Below are 16644 nucleotides of genomic sequence, written 5' to 3' on the forward strand. Positions count from 1 at the left end.
TTCTTCAGCAGGAAAATTATCCATAAACTCTGAAATTGTGATTTAGGAGCTGCCAGGTGGGGTTGGGCACAAGCAGAGCACCCAGGTCACATGTCCATGGGATCCCAGAGCAGCTTGGGATGGAAGGAATCCCCCAGGACATCCAGTGTCACACCTTCCACTGTCCCAGGCTACTCCAAGCCCCAGTGTCCAACCTGGCCTTGGACACTCCCAGGGATCCAGGGACAGCCACAGCTGCTCTGGGCACCCTGTGCCAGGGCCTGCCCACCCTCCCAGGGAACAATTCCTTCCCAATATCCCATCCAGCCCTGCCCTCTGGCAATGGGAAGCCATTCCCTGTGTCCTGTCCCTCCAGCCCTTGTCCCCAGTCCCTCTCCAGCTCTCCTGGAGCCCCTTTAGGCCCTGGAAGAGGCTCTGAGCTCTCCCTGGAGCCTTCTCCAGGGGAACAATCCCAATTCTCTTAGCCTTTCAAAGGCTGGGATGACATTTCCATGGCTTACACCTGGGCACAGGGCTGAGGGGACATGTCTGGCCAAGGAGCCCTTCCTGGCCTCTGCCAACCTATGGGGAGGGGAGGCGAGGCAAGGCTGGAATTAATTTTCTATTTTCTTACTAATTAGACCTTCCCTTCCATATTTTGAGATATTTGAGGGTAATTATTGGTGACAGCTACACTTGAAATGAATTTGCAGCTCAGTTCAAAGTGAGGAGTCCATCACTGCTTCCTGATAACCCACTTATTTCCCTCAGCTAAAAATACAGGATTTTTCCCTCTTGTTCCTCTTTTCCCATCAGCATCCGTGGGGTGTATTTGCTGTAGTTACTGCTGCATGACTACAGATTGTTGTCACTACTGGGAAGTTGGAATTCTCTCATCTTGGGAATGACTTGAACCCTCCAGGTGCTGACACATCCAGGTACAGTCCCATCACACATCCTTAAAAATATCTCAGAATACTTGAATTCCCTCTATACATCATGCATGTGAGCATTTAGCCTGGAATAACGTTCTGTCCAAAGAACACAGCAGAAATTCTATTTAATTTTAGCCGTGTCAGGACTGATTAGAGCCTCCTATGCTCCCGAGTTTCTGTGTACCATGTGTAGGACATCAACACAGTCCTTGGCATTTCCCACCTCACACATTCCCCAGTGCTCCCCCACTTTATCTCCATCCCACTTCAGCTCTGCCCAATCCTCATCACTTTTGAGAAAGCTCCAGAATATTCCTGTGGTCAGAAAATTGAAGCCATTCCTGCCCTTGACAAGTGAGAGAAATAATTTCTGAGGGGCAAGGCTGAAATGTTCCAGTTCCTGCTCCATTCCTGGCACTAGAAAAGGGCGCTTCCCACCCTTTCTTTCCTCCATCCTTCCCAACCAAGGCTTTGAGAGAATTTCTCTAGGAAAAAATTAACTCCTTGGCTGGATGTGCCTTTTTCCTGCCCAAACAAGCTGCCAGACCGGGGACCCTGACTCCAGAGCCATGGGAGTAAAATCTGACAAAGAAAGGATCTATGATGTGGGAATTCCCAAAATTCCTCCTTTTCCCCTTCAGAGATGTTCCCTGAGGGTTTTCCCTGCTCCGTCTGCTCCCAGCATTGTGTGGGCCAGGAGAACAAACCCAGTGTCCCAGGCCCTGAATATCCCTGGGAAAAACAGGGAAAAAACACAACCCTGGAGCAGCTCCAACATTCCCATGCTCACTCAACCCAGCCTGGCTTCAAATGGGAAAGGAGCGAGTGAAAAATAGCAATAAGGGGCAGAGGCAGCAAAAAAGGAATCCTGGATCAGGGCTTTGATCCCACTCCCTGTCCTGCCTCCACTCAGCTGATGTCCCACTAATCCCTGCACGGCAGAGCTCAGAGCTCAGCTCAGTTTAGTTCAGAGGAATCTCCCCAGCCGTTAGAAAATCAGATGTTTTCCAATGGTTTTACAGTTCCTGGGAAATCAGGCCAACAACCCCACATTAAATATTCCAGCTTGACTTGGCCGTGTTTGTTTTTGCCATATTTTAGCAGCCAGCTCTTCATGAAATAGGAAAATAAACCCTTTTACTTTCATTTTTCACAGGCTGGACTCAAGAAGTCCAAACCATCTTTGCTTTTCAGCTCTTTATTAAGTTCTTATAGGACCTCTTTGTAGACAAACGGAATTTTAAACTGGAGAATTTGCTTTATTCCACTGGATTTTGATATTTCCTGATGCTTTTGGCTCAGCTGGGAGATCTTCAGGCAGAAGCCCTGGGTTTATTAATGGCTTAAAACTCTCCATAATTTCCACAGTGGATCTGAAGGGAAATGCAGATTTTGGACTTTTTGGAGCTCTCATATCCAGCTTTAAAAATCTGATTCCATGTTTGTTCAACAGCAATAAACTTCCAGGGTTTTATGGAGCCATAAAAACACTCAAACTACTCCCATTTATGGCCTGGGTGTAATTTACTGGGGGAGGTTTCCTCTCTAATGGGGCAGTGCCAATGATTGGAGTTCTATTAGCTGGAAACAGCACAGCTCCATTTGCAGAATTCCCATCAATAAATCCTGGGCAGGGAAGGGAGGGGTAAGGGAAGGACAGGAGGGGGAGAGATGGCAGGAATAGAAAGAAAAGGCCATGAATGCTTCACAAATGAGGAACTCAGGGAAGCTATCCTTGCAGGTGGGATCAAAATCTTATTTTCCTGCTTAATTTGAGCTGGAACTGCAAGCACAGCCCATGCTTCCTCCTTGCAAAGAAGCAAAGGCATCCATGCAAAATGCTGTCTCCCAGAGAATTCCCAGGCATTCAGAGAGGCATTGGGCTTTCTCCCTAGAAGCTTTAGAGCAATAAATGAAGTGTTGGAATGATTTACAGCTCAGGAGATCTTTGGGAGCAAGGGTGGGGAGAGAAGAGCTGTGCCCAGCTTCAGGATCCCTGACCAGGTCTGGAAGGGCTAGAATGGGGCTGGGAAGGGCTGGGATGGAGCTGGGTGGGACTGGGATGGGGCTGGGATGGGGCTGAGATGGGGTTGAGATGGGGCTGGGATGGGGTTGGGGTGGGGTTTGGAAGGGACTGGGAAGGGCTGGGATGGGGTTGGGATTCCCCAGCAGTAAAAGAGGGGAGGTAACACCCTACACCCAAAACAGGGAGAACAGCACTTCTTCCATCCCTCCTGCATCCAGAGATGAAATCCCTGGGAACCGAGTGTCCCTGGGGCTCTATGCCATCCATCACTCTGGATTCTCATGAGTAAACAAGTCAATCAATTAATTAAATACTATCAAGTCCCTTTTTGACAAAATTATCTAATAAAGGCTGGGCCATTAGGACAGGATTGGAGGATGCTCCAGGATAATGGAGAAGTGGGATATATTTGTTATTATTCACATTATTGGCTGTGTGGTTGGGCGAGTTCAGAGCTCAAGTGCCACTTCTTGAACACCCAGAGGAGAAAACCCCAGTGCTGGGGGAGCAGCTCTCAGGCTGCAGTGACTCCAGAAGCTCCCCAGACTATTAAACTCAGGAAAATAAATTCTTGGACACAACACAGTGGGTTTAAAACACACTGGGTGAGTAAATAACAACAAAAAAAGAATATTTAAGTTAGAAGATAATGCTCCAATAATGTCAAAGTGGCCATGAATAAATTTACACTGGAATGTAATGCAGAAAAAAAACAAAACCCCAAACCACTATGGAATTATATCCTGGAATGACTTTCCAAATAGTACGGTAGGGGCAAGAAAGTGAAATTATTTTGAGGTGAATAAAAAGGAGGAAAGCTTGTAAAGCAGGTATGGGTCAGCCTGGGGGAATAAATGTAGCTGGTTCTCTGTGACCCACCTTGGGCTGGAATAGGGCAGGGGGAGGGGAAGGAGCTGGCCTTGTTCCTTCTGATTGTATTTATTTGTTCCCTGGATATTCTGAGCTGTACACACGGCAAACTGAGCTGTCCTGACAAATATTCCTGTAGCCCTGCCTGCTCTGCTTGTAGCAGCACAGCTCCTGTAATGGAAAGAGGATTTATTTCCAAAGGCTTGATGTCCAAAGTGGAATTAGACGACTTGTGGTTTGTACCCACTTTGTTCAACACTGCTGGCTCAGCTTTCCTGGCTCAGGGAAAAGAGGGATCTGTTTGTTATTCCTACACATTCCAGGCCCTAATTCTTTCCCAGCACAATCTTGTTTTGCTGTGAGAAGCATGAGGTCATTTCCTTGGTGTTCCCAGGCAGCTTTACAGGGAATGGAATTAGAGAAACCAATAAAGTGATATCTATGGGTAACATTCCCTCCCTGCTTTATTTCCTGGGGTGGATGGCAGGAAATTCCCATTATACATGGAACAGGGAAATCTCTGCACCCAGGGCACGTCTGAGCGAAACATTCCTGGAAAGGCTGTTCCAAGTCATCAGGAAGTGCTGATATTCAGGGGAGGATTAATAGAAATAAAGAAAAATAAGTTGAAAATTAAAAATGGATGCTAGATTATTAAATGGAAATTATTTATTATTATGTCTATTGTTTTGAAATAGAGAATAAAATACAAGGAATGGAAATAAGAGAGTAAAATGAAAGAACAGTCACAAAATTCTTGTCTGTGGTGAAGAAAGCAGAGGTCACACTGGGATTTTGAGCAAATAAATTTCACCACCAGGACTTTGGAAAGGCCAAGAGAAGCCAGCAGGACTATCCAGAGGCAAAATGGGTACTGGAAATGCTAAAGGATCATCCAAATTTAGGGAAATAATTGCCCAACAAAAACGAATGCCATGTTTGCAGCTGCTTTTACCAGGGCAAGGGTCAGGGAGGTTCCTGCTCCTTTCTTTAGAAGGAGACACATCAAAGCATCATTCCCATAATGGAGATGATCCTGGACCAGATCCAAAGATATTCCCAAATACCCCAGAGGAGGGATATTCTTCCTAGATATGTGAGGAATTCCACTAGGGAATTGCTGCTTTAATACCTACTGGGAAAACTGAAATGTAAAACTGCCCCAAGGCCAAGGTGAAATCACCAACTCTGGTTCCCATTTTTAAAGTGGATATGGTGTAAAGTTTAAGAAAATCCGGAGTGGCAGCACATCCCTACCAGATAATTGTGGTCTTAAAGAGGATCTGTGGATAAATCAGGATAATGGGGAGAGTCCAGGCAGTTCTGTAAAGGGAAATGGTGCTTTAGAGTTACTTTAGAGCCCTTGGAGGAGCCCATGGACACAGGATAAGCTAACACCCATCTGGTAAAGGACTTGCATTTCCAAAGGCATTCTACAAAGCCTTTCACCAAAAACAAAAATAAAATGCATCTTAAAGAAGTGAAGCTGCCATAGAATGAGGGGGAAGGTCATCACATGGATAAAAAATTGCTGAAAACAGAGAAAACACACCCTGGGAATTAAATTATCAATGCTCACAGAGTGGAAGTGACTGGAATTCAGTGAAGGAATGAAATTAGGGAAAAATATTGGAAATCCTTGTGACAACAAAAGGCAGCAAACTCATCCAGGGTGCAAGTTCCTGCTCCCACTTGTGAGGTTCTCCTCTTTTCTCCTCCTTTTTTCTGCCAAAAAGGAGGGACAGGACTTGAACCAAACAGGGTGAAAAGGGCAGCAGATGAGATTAAACTGATTAACAGATATGTGAGTTTTTATTTCAGAAACAGCAACAAACACCAGGATTCTGCATCCTGAAATAGTCTGTATTAGGAAGGGAAGAGGTGGGATGGATCTCTAAAAACCTATGGCTTGAAGGGAATGTCCTGCTCAGAAATAATTGGGATAATTGTTCATTTTCTCTTCCACTGTGAGGTGCACTGAGGGAGGGAGGGAGGGAGGGAGAGAGGAGCTGCAGGGATGGTACCAATGTCCCACCTGTTCCCTGGCATCCATGTGTCCTGGTTTGAAAGACAGGTGTTTGCTAAGGAAAGCAGAAGCCTCCCTTTGGACTGAAAAATGTGATCCTTCCTTCCTACAGATTATTATGATTTTGAAATTAAGGGAGCTCTCAGGCAAAGATATGGGGGCAGGAATAACAGTTCTTTACTAGTATATCTAACAAGACAAACTAGAACAACACCAGCTATGAAATTACCCACAAACAGAACAGTAACTCAGTCCCAGTGTTTTTTGGCTGCAGGCACCTTTTCCCTGAGCTGCAGTTCCCGGTGCTGGGGGCGGGCGGGTCCCGCAGAGCCGCAGGAGGGCTGGGGGTGATGGCAGCGCTGTCCCAGGGGGAGAGAGAGATGGAGAGAGAGCCCTCTGCTCACGATGTGGGTCCTGGTGCTCAGCAGAGTGCTGGATGGTGGCAGGTTACAGCGAGAAGGGAGCAGTGCAGGGTCTGACAGCAGTGAGGATGATTCCTGGTGCTGGGATGGCAGGGATGGGGCAGAGGCGGCGATCGTCCTTCTCATCCCAACTCCACGGGGGAAATGGGGAGAGCCAGAGCCTTCCGCTTCCTCTTCTGGATGTTTGAATATCCAGGGGTTTCCCTCCTTTCTCCCCTCCCCCTTGTCACCTGGGCCCAGTCAACAGGTATCTTAGCATGACAATGGGGAAAATTCCACAGGGGGAAAAGGGAGAGAACAAACCCCCAACACTTTGCTTTGCTGGGATCTTTCCTGAAATTTTAACTCTGGGCACTGTATGGTGCAGTTCTCCCCTACAGACTGTAAGGATGCTTCCAAGTTTTCCAGCTGCAGAGGGGTCCCAGGACATCATCCACTGCTCTCTCTCCCTGTACTCATCTCTTCCTGGAGCCCAAACTGACAGGGGCTGTTTTTTCCCTTGCTTTGGAGTGTTGGACAACATTCCATGGAGTGTGAAGGGTATGGGATACGAATACACCAAGGACTCTTCTAATTGTTACCTGAGACGGAGGAATTGGCCCCTTGAACCCCTTTGCTTTCAGTCTCCCCCTGCCAGAGCCCCAGAGAAGATCAGTGAAAGCTCCTGTTCTAAACCCTGGGAGCATTAAAGATGGATCAGCACCTGCAGATCATCTCATCCCTGTAACTGCTCCAAGAACTCCTAATGAGGGAGAATTTCTAAACCAAGACATAAATATCCCATAGAAATTGTCCACTAAAGGCCTGGAGAAGATACTGGTGATCATGGCTGGGATTTTACTGGTGAATTTTTTCCCTTATTTTGGAGTATTGGACTACATTCCATGGTGTGTCAAGGATGTGGGATAGGACCACACCAAGGACCCTTCCCAACCAATACCTGGTTGTGTGAGACAGGAGGAATTGGCCCCTTGAACCCCTCTGCTTTTAACCTCTCCCTGCCAGAGCCCCAGAGCAGACCAATGGAAGCTCCTGTTCTAAATCCTGGGATCATTAAAGATGGATCAGTGTCTGCTTTTATCCCAAGAATTCCTAATGAGGAAGAATTTCAAAACCAAGACATAAATATACCATAGGATTTGTCCTTTAAAGCCTTGGAAAAGATCCTGGTGGTCATGGGTGGGATTCCTTGGGGAAACTGGGATGCTTCTGGCAATTGCTGCCTCCAACCCTGCCCTGGAGTCTCTCAGAGGCAGATTTGTTTTATTTCATCATTAAGTATGGCTGGTACTGAAGGAGACATCAAAACTTTTGGCAAACATGAGGAAAACTGTGCCAATCCCCACACCACCAGGACAAAGCACCCGGTGTCCCATTAATGTCACAATTTCTATATCAGCAGTGAGGTTTGTGAGGAGCCTCTGCCAAAGGGGCCAACCTTCTCGCTGTCTGCACACAAACCCCACCTCTTTCCCCCCCAAAACCCAAGATTTTCATGGGATGTCCCCAGGCAAGGGATAAAAAGACTGAGGGATGATCCACAAATAGTAAACCCGGGATTAGTTGGTTATTTTACATCTCACGGGGCAATGATGGGATTAATCTTGGAAAAGTGCATTTAGTCAAGTGAAAAATTGAAGCTAGAGGAGTGAGCAGCAATACAATTATTTGGAAGCTTGGGAAATGAGTTTTTATGAAACACAGAAGGAATTCAATACATTCTGGCTATCAAAAAAAAAAAACAAATAAGGCTGAAAAACAATTTGTTATTTGGTGTGTAAACAGGCTCAGAGGGAAGGACGTGGGAATGTGCTCTGTGAAGAACCAGCAAAGTGACCAGCAGTGGATGGTGAAGCAGCACAAATTAAAATTAAAAATAAAAGTATAAAAAGTGGCAAAGGCTCCTGAAGGGCCAAAAGTGCAGACCTCACCTCATCCAATAAAAACCAGAGGTTGTCTGCAAGATGTTTGATTGAACACAAATTATCAGGCTCATTCCATATTTAAAAGGGAAAAAAAAATCTCTGCCCATAAAAGTAGTTAAAAAATCACAGTGGTCCTTTGAGGCCCAAAGTTCTGTGTTTGGTATCAAGGTATTGTGTTCAAGGAATGCTGACACAGCTCATTCCAGCAGGCAGTACTTGGAAAATGCCACAGCTGGGGAACGGCCCTTTATGACATTGGCTCCATCCTCCTGGGAGTGTGTGCTTCAACAAGACCATGGAATCACAGAATCATGGACTGGGTTGGGTGGGAAGGGACCTTCAGGACCATCTCATCCCACCCCAGCCATGGGCAGGGACACCTTCCACTGTCCCAGGCTGCTCTGAGCCCTGTCCAGCCTGGCCTTGGGACACTTCCAGGGATCCAGGGACAGCCACAGCCTCACCCTCTCAGGGAACAATTCCTTCCCAATATCCCCTCCAGCCCTGCCCTCTGGCAGTGGAAGCCATTCCCTGTGTCCTGTCCCTCCAGCCCTTGTCCCCAGTCCCTCTCCAGCTCTCCTGGAGCCTTTCTAGGCCCTGGAAGGGGCTCTGAGCTCTCCCTGGATCCTTCTCTCCTCATGGTGAACACCCCCCCCCCCCCCCCCCAGCTCTCCCAGAGATAATGATCTTGCTGTTAAAGACATAAAAAATGAGAGGTTGGTCTTTTTTTGAGCCTTTGGAGGCCTTATGTGCCCAGAGGTTTCCTGCCTTCCTCCCTCCTGCTGCTCTGCCACCTCCTCTGTGTCCCTTTCAAGCCACTCACTGCGTCCTGTCCCTCCATCCCTTGTCCCCAGTCCCTCTCCCCCTTTCCTGTAGGTTCCTGCAAAGCCACACTCCTAAGCCTTAACCCTAAGCCTAAGCTGATCTCTCTGTTCTCCTTCCCCCACTGAAAGTTTTTCCCTGGATCTGATATCTGTTCTCCAAGGGCAGTGCCAGCTTTGGTGCCCCTGGAGTGAACCAAGATCACTGTACCTAAAATTTGCCACTGCCTTTTCTCCTGGCACTGCCTTCAGGTTCTACCCAGTGAGAAATTTGACTTTTCCCCATTTGTTTGATCTCAGTTGGGTTCTGAGTGTTAAAAGGGAGTTTATTTTGAATTAAATACTACAGAATCACATGACTCCAGAAATAAATTGTGTATGGCTGCTGGGAATAAACTTCTCAGCATACCTGTTGCAGAAGATTTCTTTCCATTTGTTTGAAGCATCCAAAAAATATTTCTCAAGATTCTGTTCAACCCAAATTTCCTTTTCCCCTCCTATCTTGCAAGGGCTGAAGAATTTCATCCACTGCCCAGCACAGCTTGGAGGGGAGAGTGAGAATCCCTCCTCCATCACCACCACAAGTGGTGAATAAACAACTTCCATCCCATGGAAATATTGCACTATAAAGAGAAATGTAGTTTTATGAAAAGAGAGTATTATTTTAAGTCAACTCCTTGGGAAGGAAATATTTCTTCCAGCTGAAAATATTTCTTTCTGCCAGAGCCTTTGACTTTGGATGAAGAACTCCTGAGCTGAGCTTTATCCTTCCTCACTCACTGGATCAAGTTAAATAATGCTGAGGGGCTGAGCCTTGGATTCTTCATTCTGAAAACGTCTTATTTTTTTCCAAAATGGCCACTCTGGGAAGTCCCAGAAGCTGCCCTATAAAGGGATTCCCTATTGTCTGTGTACCGGGACTCCTTTCATCACCAGAATAGGACAAACTCCCTCATGGAGCAAAGGCAGGTTGTCTCCAGAGGCAGAATTCCAGGAGAATTGGCTAAATACACATGTGCCTGGATGTGAGACACTGAAGTGATCAAGTGAGTGCCAGATGTTTAGAGTAGGAGATGACTTTCACAGAAGGTGGGCACAGAAAAAGCTTCAAGAAAAGCCTTTGGGCACTTTTGGTGGGATTGTTGGGGTGTGCTGGCAGAGCCAGCGCTCACTGATCCTTGTGGGAAGGATCCTTCCAGCTCAGATCCCGTGATTCCATGAGGAGGCTGATCCCTGGGCATCCCCTGGATTCTTGCAGCAGGGGCAGGAGCTGAGTGTGGCCCTTCCCAGCACCAATCCCCAGCACGACCCCAGAATTCCCATGGTCCCTATGTTCACTCACCAGCACTGCACAAATAAGTCTGCGGAGTCCCTGGGGATTTTTTCCTCATTAATTCCATGGAAAGGATTCACATGGGACAACCCAAAATGAGCAGGCTGGCTCCTTTTGCTTCATTCTGCATGGAGAGCAGCAGCCTGTTAAGGGCAGGAAATCAGCTTGGGCTTTGATATCTCTTTTCAGGGGAGGTGAATCCTGCCTTAAATCCCCTGGGGCTCTCACCTTCCTCTGCAAGGCAGAACCTACCCAGCCCAACGTGCTCTGGAGATCCCTAAAAACCTACCAGTGCTAACAGAAGTCAGGCCAGAGAGCCAAAATACAACCCCAAAAAATCACATTGTTTTGACTTTAATCCTTTTTGCATGCATTGTTTCCCCCCACCCATAAACTGAAATCTTTTCATTGATGATTCCCCCCTGAGATGCATTGTTCAGATAAATTAATCAAATTCAGGAAAGAAGAAAGGATGGGTGGGGAAGCACAAAAGAAAAAGCTGGTAAGAAATTAATAATTCTGTATTCCGTGCTGTCTGCAGTAAATAATGCATGGAGCCACACACTGAATGATGTGAGACCCAATGAAATATTGAAGAGCTGCTCTTCCAGGAGCGAGTCTATTCCGAGCCTGGAACGAGCAGGATCTGCCTCAGGAGCAGGAATGATCCTATATTTAAGGCTGGATTAGAGTGCACACACACAGCAGGGCTAAATGAAGATTTTCCAGGCATCTTAAATCTGACACTTCTTAATTTCTGGAGGCTTGACTTTGTGACCCTGGGAATGGTTTTGGGAAATGTTATTGGACTTTTTTGCTTTTTTTCCTTGGCTGTTATTTCTGTGGTTTGTTCCAGTTTTTGGAGGAGGAATGAGACCCTTGTTTTACAGGGGGGAGCAGAGACAGGAAATCCCTGACTGGGAGCTGAAGGGCAGCTCAAAAACTTGAGGAAAGTATAAAAAATTCGACAAGGCATTGATGTGGAAAAGGGATGTTATTCTTTGTTTTTACAGATAACTTCTCTGTCCACCCTTGACAAATAGAGGCTTAAAAGCCACCAGAACCATGGCACCAGAACCTCCTTAAATTCTTATTCACATCTACACTTCTTTTCTGTGTTAAATAAATATATATCTCTGTTTCCACCAGCACACAAAGCCTGACAAGGCCAGGAGGTGGAATTCTTTTCCCTTCAGTTCTGTAGGGCTTCAGGGAGTGCTTATTTTTAAAACCAGAGAAGGCTCCTGCTTGTTTGGGGTTGTAGAACTCCCACAGTGCTTGGGCTCAGTAATAATCTGAATATAATTTGTCTGAATAACCAGCCCCTTCTCCTGCCTGCACCTTCCCAGGTGACAAATGCTTGTACATGGCTCAAAGATTGCTCTTCATTTTTTCAGATAAATAAAGGTTTATGAAGAAACATCAGTTTTACATGAAAAACTGTGTTTTCCCTGGAATTTGTGTCATTATTATGTTTGCAGCTCAACTCTGCATTCAGGCCCTGCTTTCCCACACCAGGCCCATCACTCATCCTCCCACACACAAAACAAAATTCCTCTGTCTTCTCTGGGTCTGCTCCACCTCTCTTCTGAATTTTCCATCCTTCTTTTCCATGTCCTTGCTCATCTCTCAGTTTTTACCCCATTCTCCAGCACTTCCCTTCTTCCCATTCTTCATGTGCGAGCCCACAATGCTGAGTCCTTGGACACACATCCATCCCCACTTGGCTGTCACCTCATCCCGCGTGGAAACCTCTGGGATGGAGCAGCATTGCATTCAAGACATGGTGGCATTCAAGACATGGTGGCATTCAAGACATGTCAGAATCATGGAACAGACTGGGAGGGAAGTGACCTGAAAGTCCATCCAGTGCCACCCCTGTCATGGCAGGGACATCTTCCACTGTCCCAGGCTTCTCCCAGCCTGGCCTTGGACACTTCCAGGGATGAGGCCCAGCCTGAGGCCATTCCCTCTCCTCCTGTCCCTGTTCCCTGGAGCAGAGCCTGACCCCCCCGGCTGTCCCCTCCTGTCAGGGAGTTGTGCAGAGCCACAAGGTCCCCCCTGAGCCTCCTTTTCTCCAGGCTTTTCTCCCTTTCCCAGCTCCCTCAGCCCCTCCTGGTGCTCCAGCCCCTTCCCCAGCTCTGTTCCCTTCCCTGGACACCCTCCAGCCCCTCCAGGTCTCTCTGGTCAGGAGGGGCCCAGAGCTGCCCCAGCACTGGAGGTGCCCCAGCAGTGCCAGCACAGGGAACGGGCACTGCCCTGCTCCTGCTGACACCCCAGGGCTGGCACAGCCCAGGTGCTCTTGGCCTCTTGGCCACCTGGGCACACCTGGGCTTGTCCAGCCGCTGTCACCAGCACCCCCAGGGCCTTTCCTGCTGGGCACTTCCCAGCCCCTCTGCCCCAGCCTGGACACTCCAGGGAGTTGTTATGACCCCAGGACAGGACTTAGCACTTAGTCTTGCTGACCCTCAGTCCATGGATCCAGCCTGTCCAGATCGCTCTGCAGACCCTTCCCCTGCAGCAGATCAGCACTCCCCCAGCTTGGTGTCAGCTGTGAAGTGGCTGAGGGAGCACCCAATTCCCTCGTCCAGGTCATCAATGAAGGTATTAAACAGACTTGGCCTCCATCCTGAGTCTTGGTGCACCCTTGGGCCTTGTCACCAGCTCCATTCACCACAAATACACAACCCTGAGCACTTCCATGGCTCAGTTTCCCATTCCATGGGAACAGCTTTTATAACTCCATTGGGATGGGGCAGTGGAAGTTCAGTGGAAGGATCCTGCTTCTGTACAGGCCAGACTGAGATGGACGAGCAACAGAAGAATACACAACTATTAATTTAAAACAGAGAATTACGCCACGTCTATTCCTTTTCCCATCATGTTTCTCCCCCACTCCACATTCATAAATAGAAACGAAGGAACTAATGTGCCTTTAGTTACTGGGTCTGTCTGTTTGCCCGACATAATTCATGGGCTGCTTCAGCAAACAGGAGAACAAACAGATTTGTTCTGATAAATGAAAATGCTTTGGTGCATTTCTTTACCACATGCCTTCCTTTCTTCTTTTTTACTCTGCTCTTCTCTGTCCTCTTCATCGTTTTTCTTGCAGGGATTCTGTTTCCGTGTTCCCATGGTCATATCTCAGGCTGATCCCAGTGTTTGTGACACCACAGGACTGTCAAAATCACTCCCTGCAGTGCATTCACACTGGGATAATTTTCTGGGGTTTAACAGCTGAAAACAAGCAAAACTTTACAAGGATTTTATAAATCAAAACCTTCCACTGGCAGGAACAATGATGTTTTGTAATGAACCAAGGGGAGAAGGGAAGTTCTCCATCTGGGATGTTCAGCCAGGCTGGACAGACCCCAGCCAGTGACCCTAGAACATCCATAGAATCAGAGAACCCACAGAATTATTAAGCTTGGAAAGACCCCCAAGATCTTGAAGAGCAACAACTAAAATTGGCATTGCCACATCCAGCAGCTGAACAACCCCAAAAAGCCTCAGTGCAGAGGACCTGAACTTGTCAACAGAGCAGGTTGGGACAGGGGGTGTGACAGGGACAGGAAGTGTGACACAGACAGGAGGAGTGACAGAGACATGGGGGTGACACCCCTCCAGTGATTCTGACTGTCAGGATGTATCCCAGGTGAGGAGCTGGGTCTCCTGTTCCCAGATGCTTCAGGTGTGAAAGGTGGAAGATCCTGGGTTGATCAATATTCAACAGAGAAAGGGCATTTATTTGGATTCTTTTGTTGAATAGTGATAGAGGAATTTATTTTCCTTTTGGGTGCTCAGGATGGGATTCATTTTTCCTAATTTAACCTAAGGAAGAACATCCACAGCTAAACCAGCCTGTGGATTGCCTGGAGTTCCAGGAGGGAAACAGGCATTTTTAGGATCAGCTGTTGCAGATCCCTCCTTTAGGATGGCTCAGAACCCCACAGCCCCCTGTATGTCCTGGGCAGAGTGACCCCCCTGGGGACACTGAACCCCACCCTTGGGTCCTGGCAGCTTGCAGGAGATGAGATGAGTTATAGAGATGAGATCTGGGTTCAGATTAATTGTCCCACATTAATTGCTCCACAATAATTGCTCCAGTGATTTGGAGCAGTTGTAAGGAAACCCCACAGCTCCAGAAGTGTTGGAGAGGCCATTGAGCACCTTTCCTTGCCAAGAATTCCTTTGTCAGACTGTTCCACTTGCATCGGGCAGGTATTTTTTATTAAGCAGGTGTAATTCCAGAGGCTTTTTTTCACCAAGATGAATCTCATGGAGCAAGGAGAAAATAGAGTCTTCTCCTGCAGCTGGTATTTGCATTGGCTGGGGCTGATCAGTGGTGACAAGAATGAAGTGAGTCGTTCCAGGAGAGTAAAGAAGCACAGGAGGAAGAGTTATTACAGTGATTATTTTCTATCTGCTAGGGCCACATCCTGAGCCTGGTTTGTTCCAATCCAGCTCTCAGAAGTGATTCTGAGAAGAGTCATTGTAGGGATAGGAATGAAAGATTCCACCCAGAATGACAATCCAAGGTGGAGTAACTCCTGGAGTAATGTCTGGACCTGACCACGAGGCTGGGTACAGGTGTTGGGACACACAGTCCCTCATAGAAATTAAGAGCTGCTGCCAAATTCCTAAAACAAAGGATCCCACCAAATCTGCGAGGTCAGGATTCTCCTGATCCTGCAAGGTACAGGATCTCCTGATGTTTATGTGCAGTTTTGGGATTTACAAACCTGGGGCAGGCACTGATCTTCCTGGGAGCCAGGAATGGCTGGAGCTGGGCCAGGGCAGGCTCAGGCTGGAGATCAGGGAAAGGTTCTTCCCTCCCCCAGAGGGTGCTGGGCACTGCCCAGGCTCCCCAGGGAATGGTCCCGGCCCCGAGGCTGCCAGAGCTCCAGGAGTGTTTGGACAGCACTGCCAGGGATGGACAGGGTGGGATTATTGGGGGGTCTGTGCAGGGACAGGAGTGGGACTCAATGATCCTGGTGGGTCCCTTCCAATTCAGTATATTCTGTGCGCCTCTAAATGTAGTTTAAAAGGCGTCTGGAGGGTTCCTCCCTGTCAGGAACACAGATGTGACATTGTTCTCTTAGCCTCCCTGCTCCTGACCACCACGAGCACATGGGAACTAAGAGAAAGGAGCATGGGTGGGAGATCCCTGAGCGCCATTCCTGGGTCACCCCAGGGGGTTGAGGATCACCTGTCACTGTGACAAAATCCTGTAGGTGCAGTTGGATATGCAATTAAGTGCCCTCATTTTAATGAATTAATATTCACAATGTCTGCCTGAATCAGTTTTCAAAAACAGGACTAAATTGAGATAAGAATTTTTTTGCCATGATTAGGTGGGACTTGATTAAATTACAAAAAAGAGGAAATTTCCTCCTTCAGGCTTCAGTTCTTTGTGTGAAAATGGCCGTGGAGGATTTCCTCTGGAGAGAAGATCCTGCCTTCCCCCCTGGAATGGGCTCCCTCTGCTCTCCCTTTCCCTCAGGGTGCTCTATGGCTGAGGGAGCCAGGCCAGAGCAGCTTGGTGCTCCCTGCCCCAAAGACACTGTTTGAGTTAATTGAAGGTTAAAGGAATTGTTTCCATTTTAGTCCTGTGATTTATTTTTGGTAAGAACTCCAGAATAAGTGGACAGAGAAGAATCTGCCTGGTATGAACAAGACTCTGAAGAGAGGGACCAATTTCTTCCATTATTGATAACAAAATCATCTTGCCCAGAATAGCAGATGAGGCAAGATTGGCATTTTGAGATAAGGCCCTGATTATTGTCCATGGATTCCATTACATCCTATTATTTCTCCCAAATGAAACTTTAAATCATCTTTCCTAACTGCAGAGACCTGGGAGTTATTCCTTCCACAGAACAACCAGAAGTTATACCATTAACTTTTCCACTCTTGTTTATTTTTCTATTTCTTTTTTTTTTTTAATTAATAGGGTACCAAATGTTCAGGAATTCCAAACTAAATTCCTTAGATAAACACTGGTCTCCAACAAACTGCTGGAAGAACATAAAGTCATGAGTAAATTATTTAATAGCATTAAGCCAATTCATAATTCAGCATTATTGATACCAGTGGCTACTGGTGAGGAAGGAGGGGAAGAGGATGGTGGAGGTCAGCCAGGTGGGAAAGCAAAGCTGTGTCCGGCAGGATGAGGGAGGAGGGAGCGGATCTGGCAGAAGTTTGGGGTGACAGCAGCTGCTCTGCTCCTGAAAGATTTAGACGAAGTTCCATTTCTTTGGGAGAGAAAAATACAGGGGAGCATCAGGAATAGCCTTGGCCAAGGGGC

This window comes from Cinclus cinclus, chromosome 17 (assembly GCF_963662255.1).
Source record: "Cinclus cinclus chromosome 17, bCinCin1.1, whole genome shotgun sequence".
NCBI lineage: Eukaryota > Metazoa > Chordata > Aves > Passeriformes > Cinclidae > Cinclus > Cinclus cinclus.